The following is a 17,920-nucleotide window of genomic DNA, read 5'->3' on the forward strand; positions in this document are numbered from 1 at the left end:
GGCAACAGTCAACCTGATGACCCTCGAGATGACTCATTCACCCAGCAAGCACAACCCGCTGAAGAGTTAGAGAATGTCTCTATCTTCAAAGACCATCCAGATTGCATGGTTAAGATTGGCACCACTTTGTCACCACCCCTTCGGTTGTCGCTGATCTCCTTTTTGCAAGAGAACGCCGAGGTCTTCGCTTGGTCATATAAAGATATGCCGGGCATCTCTCCCGATATCATCTGTCACCACTTGAGAATTGATCCCAAGACCAAACCAGTAAAACAGAAGTGAAGATCTTATGATGTTGAACGATACGAGGCGATGAAAGCAGAAGTTGAAAAACTCAAGGACATAGGCTTCGTCTGTGAAGTCAATTACCAAACATGGGTAGCAAATGTTGTTATTGTTAAGAAAAATCCGACCAAGGAAAGTCTCCTGCTTCAAAAGGTCTTGTGGAGAATGTGTGTCGACTACACCAACCTAAACAAAGGATGCCCGAATGATAGTTTCCCCCTTCCTCTCATTGATAGACTTATAGACTCTACGGCAGGGTGTGAGCTCTTGAGCTTCATGGACGCTTATTCAGGATACAACCAAATCCTCATGAACCCCTCAGACCAAGAACACACAGCCTTCACTACTCACATGAGACTATATTGCTACAAAGTCATGCCTTTCGGCCTAAAGAATGCAGGAGCAACTTATCAGAGACTGGTCAATTTAATGTTCGCCGAACAGATTGGGAAGAGCATGGAAGTTTACGTTGATGATATGCTAGTCAAGAGCAAACATGCTGACCAACACATCACCAACCTATCTGAAACTTTCACCATTCTAAAGAGGTATCGAATGAGGTTGAACCCCAACAAATGTGCATTCGGCGTGGGATTTGGCAAATTCTTAGGCTTCATGATTAGCCAACGAGGCATTGAAGCTAACCCCGAAAAGATCAAAGCAATTCTCGACATGAAAGAGCCAGTAACTTCAAAAGACATCCAAAGCCTTACTGGCAAGGTGGCAGCCTTAACCAGATTCATCTCTAAGGCCACAGACAGATGTACTCCTTTCTTCAAAGCACTCAAGGGAAATAAGAAGTACATTACATGGACGAAGGAATGTGCCAAGGCATTCAGGAACCTCAAAGAATACATGAGTAAAGCCCATCTGCTCTCCAAACCAGAAGTTGGTGACACTCTCATTATCTATCTATCGGTCTCGGCTTCAGCAGTCAGTTCTGTTCTTATCCGAAAGGACAGTGGTGTCGAACGGCCCGTCTACTACGCTAGCAAGGCCCTACAAGATGCGGAGACACGATACTCCAACATTGAGAAATTAGCTCTAGCATTGGTCATGTCTGCTTGAAAACTTTGCCCTTATTTCCAAGCACACACCATCATCGTGCTTACCAATCACCCTCTTCGACAGATACTCCAGAGTCCTGACACGTCTGGGCGAATGATCAAATGGGCAATAGCATTGGGTGAGTTTGACATCTCCTACCAACCAAAACCAGTCGAAAAGGGTCAAGCAGTAGTAGATTTCATCGCCGACTTCACATATCCTGTTGACATTGCTTCTACACTTGAAGCAATAGCTTCATTACCATCGGAAACTCAAAAGATAGAATCAACAACCCCAGCATGGAGTCTGTATGTTGATGGCTCATCCAACCAACAGGGTTGCGGAGCAGGATTAGTCCTCATTACCCCTGACAAAGTGGCGATAGAATACGCTATTCGTTTCAAATTCAAGGCATCGAACAACGAGGCCGAATACGAAGCCCTTCTAGCAGGCTTACGTTTGGCCAAACATCTTGGAGTTAAACAAATTGATATCTTCAGTGACTCCCAATTAGTGGTCAACCAAGTCACGAACAACTTTGATGCTAAGGATAGCTCCATGGCAGCATATCTTGCGCAAACACGACTTTTGCTCAAGCACTTCCACTACCAGATCACTCAAGTTCCTCGAGCGGCAAATAGTCATGCAGACGCTTTGGCCCGCCTCGCCTCGGCAGTGGAAGACAAGATTGGGAGAAAAATTCATGTCGAATTGTTGGCAGCACCAAGCACCATGGTCGCAGAAGTGTGCAATTTACAACAAGGAGATAGTTGGATCACCCCAATTTATAAATTCCTGCCCATGGCACCCTCCCAAATGACAAAGTCCAAGCTAAGCAGATTCGATAAAAGTCTGTTCGCTACCTGATCATTAATGACCAACTCTACAAGCGTGGTTTTACCCTGCCCTACCTAAGATGCCTTACATCTGCGGAGGCAGAAATTGTCCTTCGGGAAATACATGAAGGAGTCTGCGGAGATCATGCTGGGTCTAGATCTCTATCACACAAGACTTTTCGCCAAGGATACTATTGGCCAACACTCCACCAAGATGCCATCAGAATATCTCGCTTATGTGATAAGTGTCAACGCTACGCAACTATCCCTCACTCCCCTCCCGAGTCGCTCACTCCTATGATCAGCCCTTGGCCCTTGGCCTAATAGGGACTTGATTTGATCGGCCCAATGCCTGCAGGGAAGGGCAAGGTCCACTATGCAATCGTTGCAGTTGACTACTTCACAAAGTGGGCTGAAGTAGAACCCTTGGCAACCATTACTGAGGCAAAAATAGAAGACTTCGTATAGAAGAACATCATCTGCAGATTCGGCATTCCCAATGCGATAGTCACGGACAATGGGCGGCAGTTCGACAACAAGAACTTCAGGATGTTCTGCTCTAAGTTCAACATCAACTTATGTTTGGCCAGAATTCGTACCCCAAGTTCTTTGGTTATACCGCACTTCATATCGAACTTCCACATGAGAAACTCCATTCTCACTTGCTTTTGGTACATAAGCAGTTGTCCCGGTTGAGCTTGAGCAAGCAACATACCGAATCCAGAACTACATGCAGAGTGAAAACGACAAACAACTCACCCTCAACCTGGATCTAGTCGAGGAACACAGAAATCAGGCTCACCTGAGGAATGTCGCCTACAAGCAGCGCATCTCCAACTACTACGACTCAAGGGTCAAACCTCGCTCCTTCAAAGTGGGAGACTGGGTACTGAAGAAAAGATTACTCTGTGATAGAGTCCCGAGTGAAGGAACATTCAGTCCTAACTGGGATGGACCGTTCGAGGTTGTCGGCATCAGCCGCCCTGGCTTCTACAAGCTCAGAAGCTCCGACGGCAAGACTCTTGGCCATTCATGGAATGCTGACCACTTGAAGTACTATTACAAATAGACTCACATTGTACAAGTGTTAAGCTACAGCTGTTCGGCATCCTATGTAACAAAGACCATTTGGTATGAATTCAATAAAGAGGTGATTTAGCCAACTCGGCCCTAAACTCTTTTACATTCTGAGCAATAAAACACTCAAGTGTTGAAGCTTCAACGTAAATGTTTCCAATACAAAACAAAATCTAAGTATGTGTCAACAAGACTATACAAAGGATCTACATCATACATTCCAACACATTCATACATAAACATCATACATTCCAATACATTCATACATAAACATCATACATTCCAACACATTCATACATAAACATCATACATTCCAATACATTCATACATAAACATCATACATTCCAACACATTCATACATAAACATCATACATTCCAACACATCCATACATAAGCCAACTGTGCTTCGAAAGGGTTCAACACACTTTGTGTCATTCGACATTTGCCACAATGTGCCTCGACACCTTGCCCTTATTCTCACCAACTAGGTGATGAAGGAACTCACCTTCGTGCCACCAACTAGGTGATGAAATGTACAACCCGTACTCTAATATTATTTGGAAACTTGCCACCCTTATCACCAATCAGGTGAAGAAGGAACTCATCTTCATGCCACCAACCAGGTGATGAAATGTACAACGCGTACTCTCTTTCATGCCACCAACCAGGTGATGAAATGTACAACGCGTACTCTCCTTCATGTCACAAACCAGGTGATGAAATGTGATGAAAGGTGATTAAGGAATTCATATTCGTACCACCAACCAAGTGATGAAAGCAACCCACCATTCATTCCACTAACCAGAAGACGAGTGGTACAACTTGTACATGTGAACTCCTAGCATTCACAAATAATAAAAAACCTTCAAGCTTTACAACTCAACTAGGGGAACACTTATGCCTAACATGAGCTATAGTCACCAACAAAGTCTTATTGCAAGCCAACAATGGCTTCAGTGCATGGTATACGAAGATCAAGCTCTTCAGCCCTCTTGCATCTGCTTCAGACGTTTCTCCTCTGTAACAATGCAAACACTACAACTCATAGAAAGCTTCACACGCTCTTGATCAAGACTGTTCGAAGCAAATTCAATTTATATGGTTCATCCAAACCTTCGACTATTACAAGATGTGGCTTGCATCACAATCTCTCGCTCAACAATGTGGAAGCAAAATTTGTATACGTTGTCTCTCCCACATTTTCAAATTTCTAGTTTTCCCAAAAAAAAAAAAAAAAAAAAAAAAAAAAGAGGAAATTGGAAATTGGGAAATTCAACAAAGCTTCATCAATGGAGGACAAATATCAATCTCAAAAGCTTCGCACTATCTTCATCAAGATAGTGTGAAGCAAAATCAATTTATGGTGCCAACAAAAGCTTCATCAATGGAGGACAAATATCAATCTCAAAAGCTTTGCACTATCTTCATCAAGATAGTGTGAAGCAAAATCAATTTATGGTGCCAACAAAAGCTTCATCAATGGAAGACAAATATCAATCTCAAAAGCTTCGCACTATCTTCATCAAGATAGTGTGAAGCAATATCAATTTATGGTGCCAACAAAAGCTTCATCAATGGAGGACAAATATCAATCTCAAAAGCTTCGCACTATCTTCATCAAGATAGTGTGAAGCAAAATTAATTTATGGTGCCAACAAAAGCTTCACCTATAAAGCTTCAACCCCAAAGCTTCACCTATAAAGCTTCAACACCAAAGCTTCACCTATAAAGCTTCAACACCAAAGCTTCACCTATCAAGCTTCAACCCCAAAGCTTCACCTACAATACAAAATTTCAACACCAAAACATATAAAAGCTTCACACACTCTTCATTAAGATAGTGTGAAGCAAAATCAATTCATGGTGCCCAACAAAGCTTCAACCTCAAAGCTTCACCTACAAAGCTTCAACACCAAAGCTTCACCTACAAAGCTTTAAAATATATATATATATATATATTTTTTTTTTTTTCTGAAATTCGAAAATTCAAAAATCCGGAAATTTGAAAATTCAAAAAAAAAAAAAAAAAAAAATTGCCTAGGCCTCCTCTTCTTTGGGCCTAATAACTTTCATAACAAATATATATGAAGAAGGAGTTTTGGGCTACCACTTAGAAAGGAAATGCCTCATTCGTCAACTCCCTCGACCAGAGACTTGGGGGACTCCTACCATATGCTACTGCACCTTGATACTCGGAAGTCTCACGACCATTCAATGACTTGGATTTTTCAAGTCTCCAAACGAGTAGTTTTCCTCACTCAGGAAATTAAGGGAGCACTACCTCAACCTACATGCTTCACTCACAAAGTTTCAACATACAAGCTTCAACAAAAGGAAAAATTCAAAGAACTTAGTGAAGAAGGCCTTGGTGTATTTAACACAATGCGTTGAAATGAAGCAAATCTTGTTTATTGATATTTCCAATAAGTTACAAATATATACATATACATGAATCAAAATAAACAAACAAGAGGGAGCCTTCACAAAGGTTGCTCAAGGGAAGTCTCAGCAGTCGGTAGAGCCCCAGAAAGAGAAAGCACCGGAGGGTGGTTATCCGGAGCCTCAGTACTGGACAGAACCCCAGAAGGAGGAGGCATCAGAGGTTGATCATTTGGAGCTTCATTACGCGGTACAGCCCCAGAAGACGACGACAATAAATGCCTTTGGAACAAACCCACAAACCGCTGATGATCAAGTAAAACATGACCATCAGATTCCTTCATCTGGTCAAGCTTCCTCTTCATGTTTGTAGCATAGTCATGTGCGAGCCGGTGCAACTGTTTATTCTCATGCTTGAGCCCTCTAATCTCTTGTTTGAGACTCATCACTTCAGCAGCCAATGATTCAACTTGGCGGGTTCTAGCAAATAGGCGTTGGGCCATATTAGACACAAAAGCTGCACACTGAACACTAAGAGCCAGAGAATCCTTAACAGCCAACTCATCAGACCGTTTGGAAAGTAGTCTGTTATCTTTGGGAGTGAGAAGGTTCCTGGCCACCACCGCAGCGGTCATATCATTCTTCATCACAGAATCCCCAACGGTAAGAGGACCAGTAGGGGATATGAAAGATGGGCGCCATATGTTATCTGAAGAAGGTGTGGCTGTCTCTTCTCCAAGGTTCAAGTCAAAACGACGGTCGGAAGGGCCAGACATTTTCAAAGGTGTTGAAGAAGGAAGAGGTCAGACAAATCAAGATCTTAGAAGTGCAAGAAGGGAGCTTCTACTGGTGGAGATTCAAGTGTGCTGTGGAACTTAATGCCAACCTCTATAAAAATCTGCACTTGACGGAGCTTCAGAAATCGAAGAGGCGTTTGCTTTCTCGAAAGCTGAGCTGCTCAGAGACCACGAGGGCTGATCTCAGAAATCGAAGAAGCACCTGCTTTTTCAGCCTCGTCAGCACCTGTCACATGCACACTCAGCTTTGCGGAAATTACGGGCAATCTGTCGAAGATTTCTGGTGAAGTAGAAAGCACGTGAATCTTACTGTTCAATCACCACTCTCCACATGCACCATCAACTCCTCGGGTACCACATATAACTTTGCCAAAGATCTCTGACAAAGTTTAGGCATGAGAATTTCGAAGTTCCAGCTACCCTACTATTACCCACAAGGGTAAAGGAACAGCACCACTGCTTGACAACTGGAAAGTCCCTATGTGTGTCGACCTCCGTGTTCTGTGGCAAGACAGGCTGGCAAGAACGTCCAACCTTTACTCACATTCGAGAAAAGACTCCCAACATAATTATTTTCTCAAAAATCGAAGCGGCACCGCTTTCCGAATCTCGAGAGCCAGATGCCCGACGGGATTGCTTGTTCGAAAACCGAAGAGGCACATCTCTCATAACTTCGAGAGCCAGATTTCCTTAGATAAAGCTTGTCTGTAATCTTCACACGCAACATCAGCTTTCCAGATACCACATACCACTTTTTCAAAGTGTTCTGACAAAGTTAAAACACGTGAAGCTGGCAGCTCCCACTACATTGTTGTGACCAAGAAGGTTAAAGGAATAGCATTACTACTTGTTATTGGGAAATCTCTATATACATCGACCTCCCTCCTCAACGGACAGGTAAACCTGCAAAAATGCTCAACCCTTTCTCGCATTCGAGAATGCACCCTCAACATAACCTCTCGAAATACTCAGCTTTATTTCCCCCCGATAATACCTCAGCAAATAAGCCACACCAAGAACAAGAGTATCTCATATCATCAGGGTCGAAAGCAAGAGTATCCCATATCATGCTTTCTCCCTGTCCTTGTCTTCGTCCTTGTCCACACCTGCAGGACAAAGAGAAAGAGAGCAGTCAGTCGGAACCTGAAATCAAACCTCCAATCTGGAACTGACTGCCTGAGACCTTTGCCTGGTTGCTTACTTAGCATTGCTCTCAAGAACTCATCCTCAACTGCTGTCAAGGTCATGAATTCTATCGGCACATACCTCATGACAGTTGATCAGATATTGGCTCTTTACACTGAAGCTGCCAAGCGTGGATGAGTCACTATGAAGGAATGTTCTGAATGACCATTTAAATGCAAAGGTTGCACACCACTTCTGCCATGCAAAAGATTGAAGCAGAAGGTTCAACGGTGAGCTGAAACAGATCACTACAGCACGACACCTTTCCATACCACATTCATTATTCCGTCAACAGCAAAAGTATCCCATATCATCAAGGTCGAACGTACTCTAGATTTGATGGACTTGTTTTGACCCTCAAATTCTTGAGTCGGCCTTATACTCTGAAGGGAACCAGAAAACCCTCCAGCACAGTTCAAGAATAAGCCTGTGGAAAGTTACTTCTTCAAAAGCAAAAATATCTCATATCATCTCTTCTCCATTTGCTTCTCCTTATCCTGGCAGCTGAATGAGAGACAAGGAGAAGGAGAACAATCAACCGGAAGCCGAAGTCGAACCTCCGATCCTGGGTTGCTTGCTTGGAAGTTTGACTGCTTACCTTGTCTGTCACCTCTTTCGACATATCTCCTAGCTCGGCGACTTGGGGGACTCCTACTATAGGGTTTGTATCGCACTTGACCAAGCCCGAAACTACAAGTCGAACCTCCGATCCTGGGTTGCTTGCTTGGAAGTTTGACTGCTTACCTTGTCTGTCACCTCTTTCGGCAGATCTCCTAGCTCGACGACTTGGGGGACTCCTACTATAGGGTTTGTATCGCACTTAACCAAGCCCGAAACTACAAGTAAGCTTCAAGTGAAATTAACACATTACCTTGTGCATCTTCATCGGTTAAAGATACCACCCATGGATGGAGGAAAAGTACTTCCAGAAAAGATGCCACATCTACATATGAGACAGATAAGACACGTGAAAATGATACCACACTTCAGTACTTAGAAGTTTCGTGATTACTCAATGGCTTGGATCTTGCAAGTCCCCAACCGATGAGCTTCCCTCACTCGGGAACTTAGGGGAGCACTGTTTGTACCATACTTGACCAATCCCGAAACTACTGAGCACCGGTCAACGTTATACCGTCAAGGACCCAGAAGAGCTTCCCTTCAACCAGGAGGCCAATCACAATGCGACACATGTCGACATCAGAAGCCAATCACAGCGCGACACGTGTCAACATCAGAAGCTAATCACAACACGACACATGTCAATGTTAGAACAAAACTAGAAACTCTCTTCTATAAATAGGGATCATTCTCCCACAATAATCTCTAATGTCATTTTGTACTAAACTATTCACTAGAACTCACAAAATGAGAGCTTGAACCTATGTATTTGTGTAAACCCTTCACAATTAATGAGAACTCCTCTACTCCGTGAACGTAGCCGATCTGGGTGAACCACGTCCATCTTGTGTTTGCTTCCCTGTCCCTTCATTTACGTACTTATCTTCACTAGTGATCGAAGCAACCAAGCGAAGGTCACAAACCTGACACTTTCTGTTGTACCAAAGTCCTCGCTGATTTTGTGCATCAACAAGTGTAATTATTGGCTTATTCCTTTACAAGTAAACATTCTTATATTCATATTAATCACAGTTCTATACGTGTGCATAAAATTTTCTTATTTTTATCAATTATTTTATATGAGTGAGTCAAACTGTTACTTGAAAGAATGAGAAAAATGAGGAATGAGCCAACTATGGTATAAATTTGCATATTTGATCCACGACCAAAATGATAAAATGTCATATCCCGGTCCGGACCCCACCACATCTCAGGCTCGACTCTGCCGTAGCATGATATTGTCCGTTTTGGGCCCCGACTACGCCATCAAGGTTTTGTTTCTAGGAACTCACACGAAAACTTCTCAATGGGTCACCCATCATGGGATTGCTCTCGCGCGAACTCGCTTAACTTCGGAGTTCCTACGGAACCTGAAGCCAGTGAGCTCGCTCCCAAAAGGCCTCGTGCTAGGTAGAGATGAGAATATACATATAAGGCTTACAAGATCCACTCTCCCAGGCGATGTGGGATGTTACAGGACATCCGATAAAATTGGAACGATATAGAGAAGATTAGCATGGCCCCTACGCAAGGATGACACGCATAAAACGAGAAATTGTGGTTTTATGTTTTATAAATGCCATGCCATAATTAGTTTACATTTTAGTATGTGATTTAGTACAACCTTGCACAGTGTTGCACACCAATGCGGAGGCTAAGGTAAGTTCAGGTAAGTATATAATGTTGGTATGATTGAATGATAATTAGTAATGAATGGATGTGATGAGATATGAATGGATGTGATGATTTCTGCGATCGACCTTCGTGGTCTTTGAGCAGCCCAGCTTTTGAGAAAGTAAACGCTTCTTCGATTTCTGAGATCGGCCCTCGTGGTCTCTGAGCAGCCCAGCTTTTGAGAAAGCAAACGCCTCTTCGATTTCTGAAGCTCCGTCGAGTGCAGATTTTTATAGAGGCTGGCATTAAGTTCCACAACACACTTGAATCTCCACCAGTAGAAGCTCCCTTCTTGCACTTCTAAGATCTTGATTTGTCTGACCTCTTCTCTCTTCAACACCTTTGAAAATGTCTGGCCCCTCCGACTGTCGTTTTGACTTGAACCTTGGAGAAGAGGCAGCCACGCATTCTCCAGAAAACATATGGCGCCCATCCTTCATATCCCCTACTGGTCCTCTTACCGTTGGGGATTCTATGATGAAGAATGATATGACCGCTGCGGTGGTGGCCATGAACCTTCTCACTCCCAAAGATAACAGACTACTTTCCAAACAGTCTGATGAGTTGGCTGTTAAGGATTCTCTGGCTCTTAGTGTTCAGTGTGCAGCTTCTGTGTCTAATATGGCCCAACGCTTATTTGCTAGAACCCGCCAAGTTGAATCATTGGCGGCTGAAGTGAAAAGTCTCAAACAGGAGATTAGAGGGCTCAAGCATGAGAATAAACAGTTGCACAGGCTCGCGCATGACTATGCTACAAACATGAAGAGGAAACTTGACCAGATGCAGGAATCTGATGGTCACCATGAATTGATTTTGCTTCACACTATCTTGATGAAGAGTGTGTGAAGCTTTTATATGTTTTGGTGTTGAAATTTTGTATTGTAGGTGAAGCTTTGGGGTTGAAGCTTTGGTGTTGAAGCTTTATAGGTGAAGCTTTGGGGTTGAAGCTTTATAGGTGAAGCTTTTGTTGGCACCATAAATTAATTTTGCTTCACACTATCTTGATGAAGATAGTGCGAAGCTTTTGAGATTGATATTTGTCCTCTATTGATGAAGCTTTTGTTGGCACCATAAATTGATCTTGCTTCACACTATCTTGATGAAGATAGTGCGAAGCTTTTGAGATTGATATTTGTCCTCCATTGATGAAGCTTTTGTTGGCACCATAAATTGATTTTGCTTCACACTATTTTGATGAAGATGGTGCGAAGCTTTTGAGATTGATATTTGTCCTCCATTGATGAAGCTTTTGTTGGCACCATAAATTGATTTTACTTCACACTATCTTGATGAAGATAGTACGAAGCTTTTGAAATTGATATTTGTCCTCCATTGATGAAGCTTTGTTGAATTTCCCAATTTCCAATTTCCAATTTCCCTTTTTTTTTTTTTTTTTTTTTTGGGAAAACTGGAAATTTGAAAATGTGGGAGAGACAATGTATACAAATTTTGCTTCCACACTGTTGAGCGAGAGATTGTGATGCAAGCCACATCTTGTAGTAGTCGAAGGTTTGGATGAACCATATAAATTGAATTTGCTTCGAACAGTCTTGATCAAGAGCGTGTGAAGCTTTCTATGAGTTGTAGTGTTTGCATTGTTACAGAGGAGAAATGTCTGAAGCAGATGCAAGAGGGCTAAAGAGCTTGATCTTCGTATACCATGCACTGAAGCCATTGTTGGCTTGCAATAAGACTTTGTTGGTGACTATAGCTCTTGTTAGGCATAAGTGCTCCCCTAGTTGAGTTGTAAAGCTTGAGGGTTTTTGATTATTTGTGAATGCTAGGAGTTCACATGTACAAGTTGTACCACTCGTCTTCTGGTTAGTGGAATGAATGGTGGGTTGCTTTCATCACTTGGTTGGTGGTACGAATGTGAATTCCTTAATCACCTTTCATCACATTTCATCACCTGGTTGGTGACATGAAGGAGAGTACGCGTTGTACATTTCATCACCTGGTTGGTGGCATGAAGGAGAGTACGCATTGTATATTTCATCACCTGGTTGGTGGCATGAAGATGAGTTCCTTCTTCACCTGATTGGTGATAAGGGTGGCAAGTTTCCAAATAATATTAGAGTACAGGTTGTACATTTCATCACCTAGTTGGTGGCACGAAGGTGAGTTCCTTCATCACCTAGTTGGTGAGAATAAGGGTAAGGTGTCGAGGCATATTGTGGCAAATGTCGAATGACACAAAGTGTGTTGAACCCTTTCGAAGCACAGTTGGCTTATGTATGGATGTGTTGGAATGTATGATGTTTATGTATGAATGTGTTGGAATGTATGATGTTTATGTATGAATGTATTGGAATGTATGATGTTTATGTATGAATGTGTTGGAATATATGATGTTTATGTATGAATGTATTGGAATGTATGATGTTTATGTATGAATGTGTTGGAATGTATGATGTAGATCCTTTGTATAGTCTTGTTGACACATACTTAGATTTTGTTTTGTATTGGAAACATTTACGTTGAAGCTTTAACACTTGAGTGTTTCATTGCTCAGAATGTAAAAGAGTTTAGGGCCGAGTTGGCTAAATCACCTCTTTATTGAATTCATACCAAATGGTCTTTGTTACATAGGATGCCGAACGGCTGTAGCTTAACACTTGTACAATGTGAGTCTATTTGTAATAGTACTTCAAGTGGTCAGCATTCCATGGATGGCCAAGAGTCTTGCCGTCGGAGCTTCTGAGCTTGTAGGAGCCAGGGCGGCTGATGCCGACGACCTCGAACGGTCCATCCCAGTTAGGACTGAGTGTTCCTTCACTCGGGACTCTATCACAGAGTAATCTTTTCTTCAGTACCCAGTTTCCCACTTTGAAGGAGCGAGGTTTGACCCTTGAATCGTAGTAGTTGGAGATGAGCTGCTTGTAGGCGACATTCCTCAGGTGAGCCTGATTTCTGTGTTCCTTGACTAGATCCAGGTTGAGGGTGAGTTGTTTGTCGTTTTCACTCTACATGTAGTTCTGGATTCGGTATGTTGCTTGCTCAAGCTCAACCGGGACAACTGCTTCTGTACCAAAAACAAGTGAGAATGAAGTTTCTCCTGTGGAAGTCCGATATGAAGTGCGGTATGACCAAAGAACTTGGGGTACGAATTCTGGCCAACAACCTTTAGCTTTGTCCAAGCTAGTTTTCAGAGTACGCTTGATTATTTTGTTAACGGCCTCGACTTGTCCATTAGACTAGGGATGGGCTGGAGAGGCAAAACATAAGTTGATGTTGAACTTAGAGCAGAACATCCTGAAGTTCTTGTTGTCGAACTGCCGCCCATTGTCCGTGACTATCACATTGGGAATGCCAAATCTGCAGAGGATGTTCTTCCATACGAAGTCTTCTATTTTTGCCTCAGTAATGGTTGCCAAGGGTTCTACTTCAGCCCACTTTGTGAAGTAGTCAACTGCAACGATTGCATAGCAGACCTTGCCCTTCCCTGCAGGCATTGGGCCGATCAAATCAAGTCTCCATTAGGCGAAGGGCCAAGGGCTGATCATAGGAGTGAGCGGCTCGGGAGGGGAGTGAGGGATAGTTGCGTAGCGTTGACACTTATCACATGAGCGAGATATTCTGATGGCATCTTAGTGGAGTGTTGGCCAATAATATCCTTGGCGAAAAGTCTTGTGTGCTAGGGATCTAGACCCAACATGATCTCCGCAGACTCCTTCATGTATTTCCCGAAGGACAATTTCCGCCTCCGCAGGTGTAAGGCATCTTAGGTAGGGCATGGTAAAACCGCGCTTGTAGAGTTGGTTATTAATGATCAGGTAGCGAGCAGACTTTTATCGAATCTGCTTAGCTTGGACTTTGTCATTTGGGAGGGTGCCATGGGCAAGGAATTTATAAATTAGGGAGATCCAACTATCTCCTTGTTGTAAATTGCACACTTCTGCGACCATGGTGCTTGGTGCTGCCAACAATTCGACATGAATTTTTCTCCCAATCTTGTCTTCCACTGCCGAGGCGAGGCGGGCCAAAGCGTCTGCATGACTGTTTGCCGCTCGAGGAACTTGGGTGATCTGGTAGTGGAAGTGCTTGAGCAAAAGTCGTGTTTGCGCAAGATATGCTGCCATGGAGCTATCCTTAGCATCAAAGTTGTTCGTGACTTGGTTGACCACTAATTGGGAGTCACTGAAGATATCAATTTGTTTAACTCCAAGATGTTTGGCCAAACGTAAGCCTGCTAGAAGGGCTTCGTATTCGGCCTCGTTGTTCGATGCCTTGAATTTGAAACGAAGAGCGTATTCTATTGCCACTTTGTCAGGGGTAGTGATGACTAATCCTGCTCCGTAGCCCTGTTGGTTGGATGAGCCATCAACATACAGACTCCATGCTGGGGTTGTTGATTCTATCTTCTGAGCTTCCGATGGTAATGAAGCTACTACTTCAGGTGTAGAAGCAATGTCAACAGGATATGTGAAGTCGGCGATGAAATCTGCTATTGCTTGACCTTTTTCGGCTAGTTTTGGTTGGTAGGAGATGTCAAACTCACCCAATGCTATTGCCCATTTGATCATTCGCCCAGACGTGTCAGGACTCTGGAGTATCTGTCGAAGAGGGTGATTAGTAAGCACAATGATGGTGTGTGCTTGGAAATAAGGGCGAAGTTTTCGAGCAGACATGACCAATGCTAGAGCTAATTTCTCAATGTTGGAGTATCGTGTCTCTGCATCTTGTAGGGCCTTGTTAGCATAGTAGACGGGTCGTTCGACACCACTGTCCTTTCGAATAAGAACAGAACTGACTGCTGAAGCCGAAACCGATAGATAGATAATGAGAGTGTCACCAACTTCTGGTTTGGAGAGCAGAGGGGCTTTACTCATGTACTATTTGAGGTTCCTGAATGCCTTGGCACATTCCTCCGTCCATGTAATGTACTTCTTATTTCCCTTGAGTTCTTTGAAGAAAGAAGCACATCTGTCTGTGGCCTTAGAGATGAATCTGGTTAAGGCTGCCACCTTGCCAGTAAGGCTTTGGATGTCTTTTGAAGTTACTGGCTCTTTCATGTCGAGGATTGCTTTGATCTTTTCGGGGTTAGCTTCAATGCCTCGTTGGCTAATCATGAAGCCTAAGAATTTTCCAGAGCCCACGCCGAAGGCACATTTGTTGGGGTTCAACCTCATTCGATACCTCTTTAGAATGGTGAAAGTTTCAGATAGGTTGGTGATGTGTTGGTCAGCATGTTTGCTCTTGAGTAACATATCATCAACGTAAACTTCCATGCTCTTCCCAATCTGTTCGGCGAACATTGAATTGACCAGTCTCTAATAAGTTGCTCCTGCATTCTTTAGACCGAATGGCATGACTTTGTAGCAATATAGTCCCCTATCAGTAGTGAAGGTTGTGTGTTCTTGGTCTGAGGGGTTCATGAGGATTTGGTTGTATCCTGAATAAGCGTCCATGAAGCTCAAGAGCTCACACCTTGCCGTAAAGTCTATAAGTCTATCAATGAGAGGAAGGGGGAAACTATCCTTTGGGCATCATTTGTTTAGGTCGGTGTAGTCGACACACATTCTCCACAAGACCTTTTAAAGCATGAGACTTTCCTTGGTCGGATTTTTCTTAACAAGGACAACATTTGCTACCCATGTTGGGTAATTGACTTCACGGACGAAGCCTATGTCCTTGAGTTTTTCAACTTCTGCTTTCATCGCCTCGTATCGTTCAACATCATAAGATCTTCGCTTCTATTTTACTGGTTTGGTCTTGGGATCAATACTCAAGTGGTGACAGATGATATCGGGAGAGATGCCCGGCATATCTTTATATGACCAAGCGAATACCTTGGCGTTCTCTTGCAAAAATGAGATCAGCGACAATCGAAGGGGTGGTGACAAAGTGGTGCCAATCTTCACCATGCGATCTGGATGGTCTTTGGAGATAGAGACATTCTCTAACTCTTCAGGGGGTTGTGCTTGCTGGGTGAATGAGTCATCTCGAGGGTCATCGGGTTGACTGTTGCCATTATGAAGATCCGAGTTGGCTTCATCTGGACTGGTCTTTACTACCTGGTTATGTATAGAGAGGGTCTCCTTGGGGACAGGCAGGTGTTGTTGCTTAACTGAAGTGTTGTAACATGATCGAGCATTAAGTTGATCTCCCCTGATGTATCCATTGCCGAAAGGGGTTGGAAACTTCATCAACAACATATGTGTGGATACCATGGCCTTGAGATCATTGATGCATGTGCACCCAAAGATGACATTGTATGCCGTCGGGCAATTGACCACTAGGAAGTTAGTGGTAATAGTAGTTGTGTAGGGGCTTGTACCAATGGTGAAGGGTAAGTGTATACTCCCTAAAGGTTGCAAACGATCAGTCTGGAAGATGTGTTGAGAGACAAACAACTTCCTCAACTCTTCAAATGAGGCTACCGTCTCGGGTGGAAGACGGCAATACCAGTTTAAAGCTCCGCCAGAGAGGGTGGAGGGGAAGAGAAGGCACCGTTCTTCATCGGTATGTCTCCGGTATACCATGGTGGACTCAAAGAGGTTAAGGTGTTCAATCGGGTCTTCCATTCCAGTATAGAGTTGTAAGTCAAGCTTCTGCTTTGTCTTCGCTTGGAGGGGGTGTTGAGGATCCTTCTTGTGAGGGGGCCAGGCCTGGGTTGGTTCCACTCAGGTATCTCGGCTTGACGTTCAACCTTCAACTTGTTTACTTCCTCCAGGAGCTGTAGGACGAGGGGGTCCTGAGTAGAGTCGTGCATCACTGAAGTTTTCTTCCGTAAGTCCCCATCGCCTCTTGGAAGTAGGAAAGTTTGATCAAGATAGCATGATTTTTCCTTGGACTCGTCACACTGACTCCTAGAGTGAGTATGTTGGAACATTTCCGAGTCCCCTGTACCTTCATGTTCTTCTGGGACTTGTTGCCCATTCCCTAGATTAACTGCTGGCCTGGGTCGTGGGAGAGGACCGAGTTTTTTAGAAACTCTTAAGTCATTGATCTTCGAGCTTATGTGGATGAGATTCTCTCGACGTTGCTTTAGGAAGTCTCGACAATCGCGATAGACGACTTTTGATCTTTCCACTCCTTCTGTGATGAGGTGTTTTCCTCTACTCCTTCTGCTTCGGGTTGAAGCAACTGGGTTGAGAGAAGTCTCATGTTGATTATCACATTAATGTGTAGCTCGATCCCTATCAGGGATGTCCGTGTTGGATATCGGTGACCCTCCGTGTTGGGGGGCATTCAGATGATTGTTGACCTCAGCAAGGGCGATGAGCTTGTGTGCTTGAGCATGCCTAGCCTCGTGAAGCATCTCGAAAAGTTTTTCATATTGCTCTTGGAGGACCTCGTTCCTCATCACTATCTTGTTGTTCTGAGCTTCTAACTCATCGACTTTAGCTTGAAGAGTAACTCTATTTCCTTCCTGCTTTCGTTGCTTCATACTAGGTCCAATGGGGGTGTCATTCTGTGTGCTATGGCTTATTTCGCTCCCCATGTCGGAGAGAGATGCTTGGCCAAAAGAAAGTGTACGAGCGGTGGAAACCAGCTTAACAAAGCTGAAGAGAATGGGAGTAAGTGTCTTTCCCACAGACGGCGCCAAATGTTGATGCACAAAATCAGCGAGGACTTTGGTACAACAGAAAGTGTCAGGTTTGTGACCTTCGCTTGGTTGCTTCGATCACTAGTGAAGATAAGTACGTAAATGAATAGGGACAGGGAAGCAAACACAAGATGTACGTGGTTCACCCAGATCGGCTACGTCCACGGAGTAAAGGAGTTCTCATTAATTGTGAAGGGTTTACACAAATACATAGGTTCAAGCTCTCATTTTGTGAGTTCTAGTGAATAGTTTTGTACAAAATGACATTAGAGATTATTGTGGGAGAATGATCCCTATTTATAGAAGAGAGTTTCTAGTTTTGTTCTAACATTGACACGTGTCGTGTTGTGATTGGCTTCTGATGTCGACACATGTCGCATTGTGATTGGCCTCCTGGTTGAAGGGAAGCTCTTTTGGGTCCTTGACGGTATAACGTTGACCGGTGCTCAGTAGTTTCGGGATTGGTCAAG

At 43.5% G+C, this 17,920-nt stretch overlaps 1 non-coding gene across 1 annotated transcript; it reads left to right on the forward strand.

The window, feature by feature from the left end:
* Positions 1-9,694: 9,694 nt before the first annotated feature.
* LOC114825283 (U6 spliceosomal RNA) lies at positions 9,695-9,796 on the forward strand. The gene has a single exon (XR_003773925.1). It is a non-coding gene; the product is annotated as a U6 spliceosomal RNA (small nuclear RNA).
* The last annotated feature ends 8,124 nt before the right edge of the window (positions 9,797-17,920 follow it).

Source organism: Malus domestica, chromosome 05 (assembly GCF_042453785.1).
Source record: "Malus domestica chromosome 05, GDT2T_hap1".
Lineage (NCBI taxonomy): Eukaryota > Viridiplantae > Streptophyta > Magnoliopsida > Rosales > Rosaceae > Malus > Malus domestica.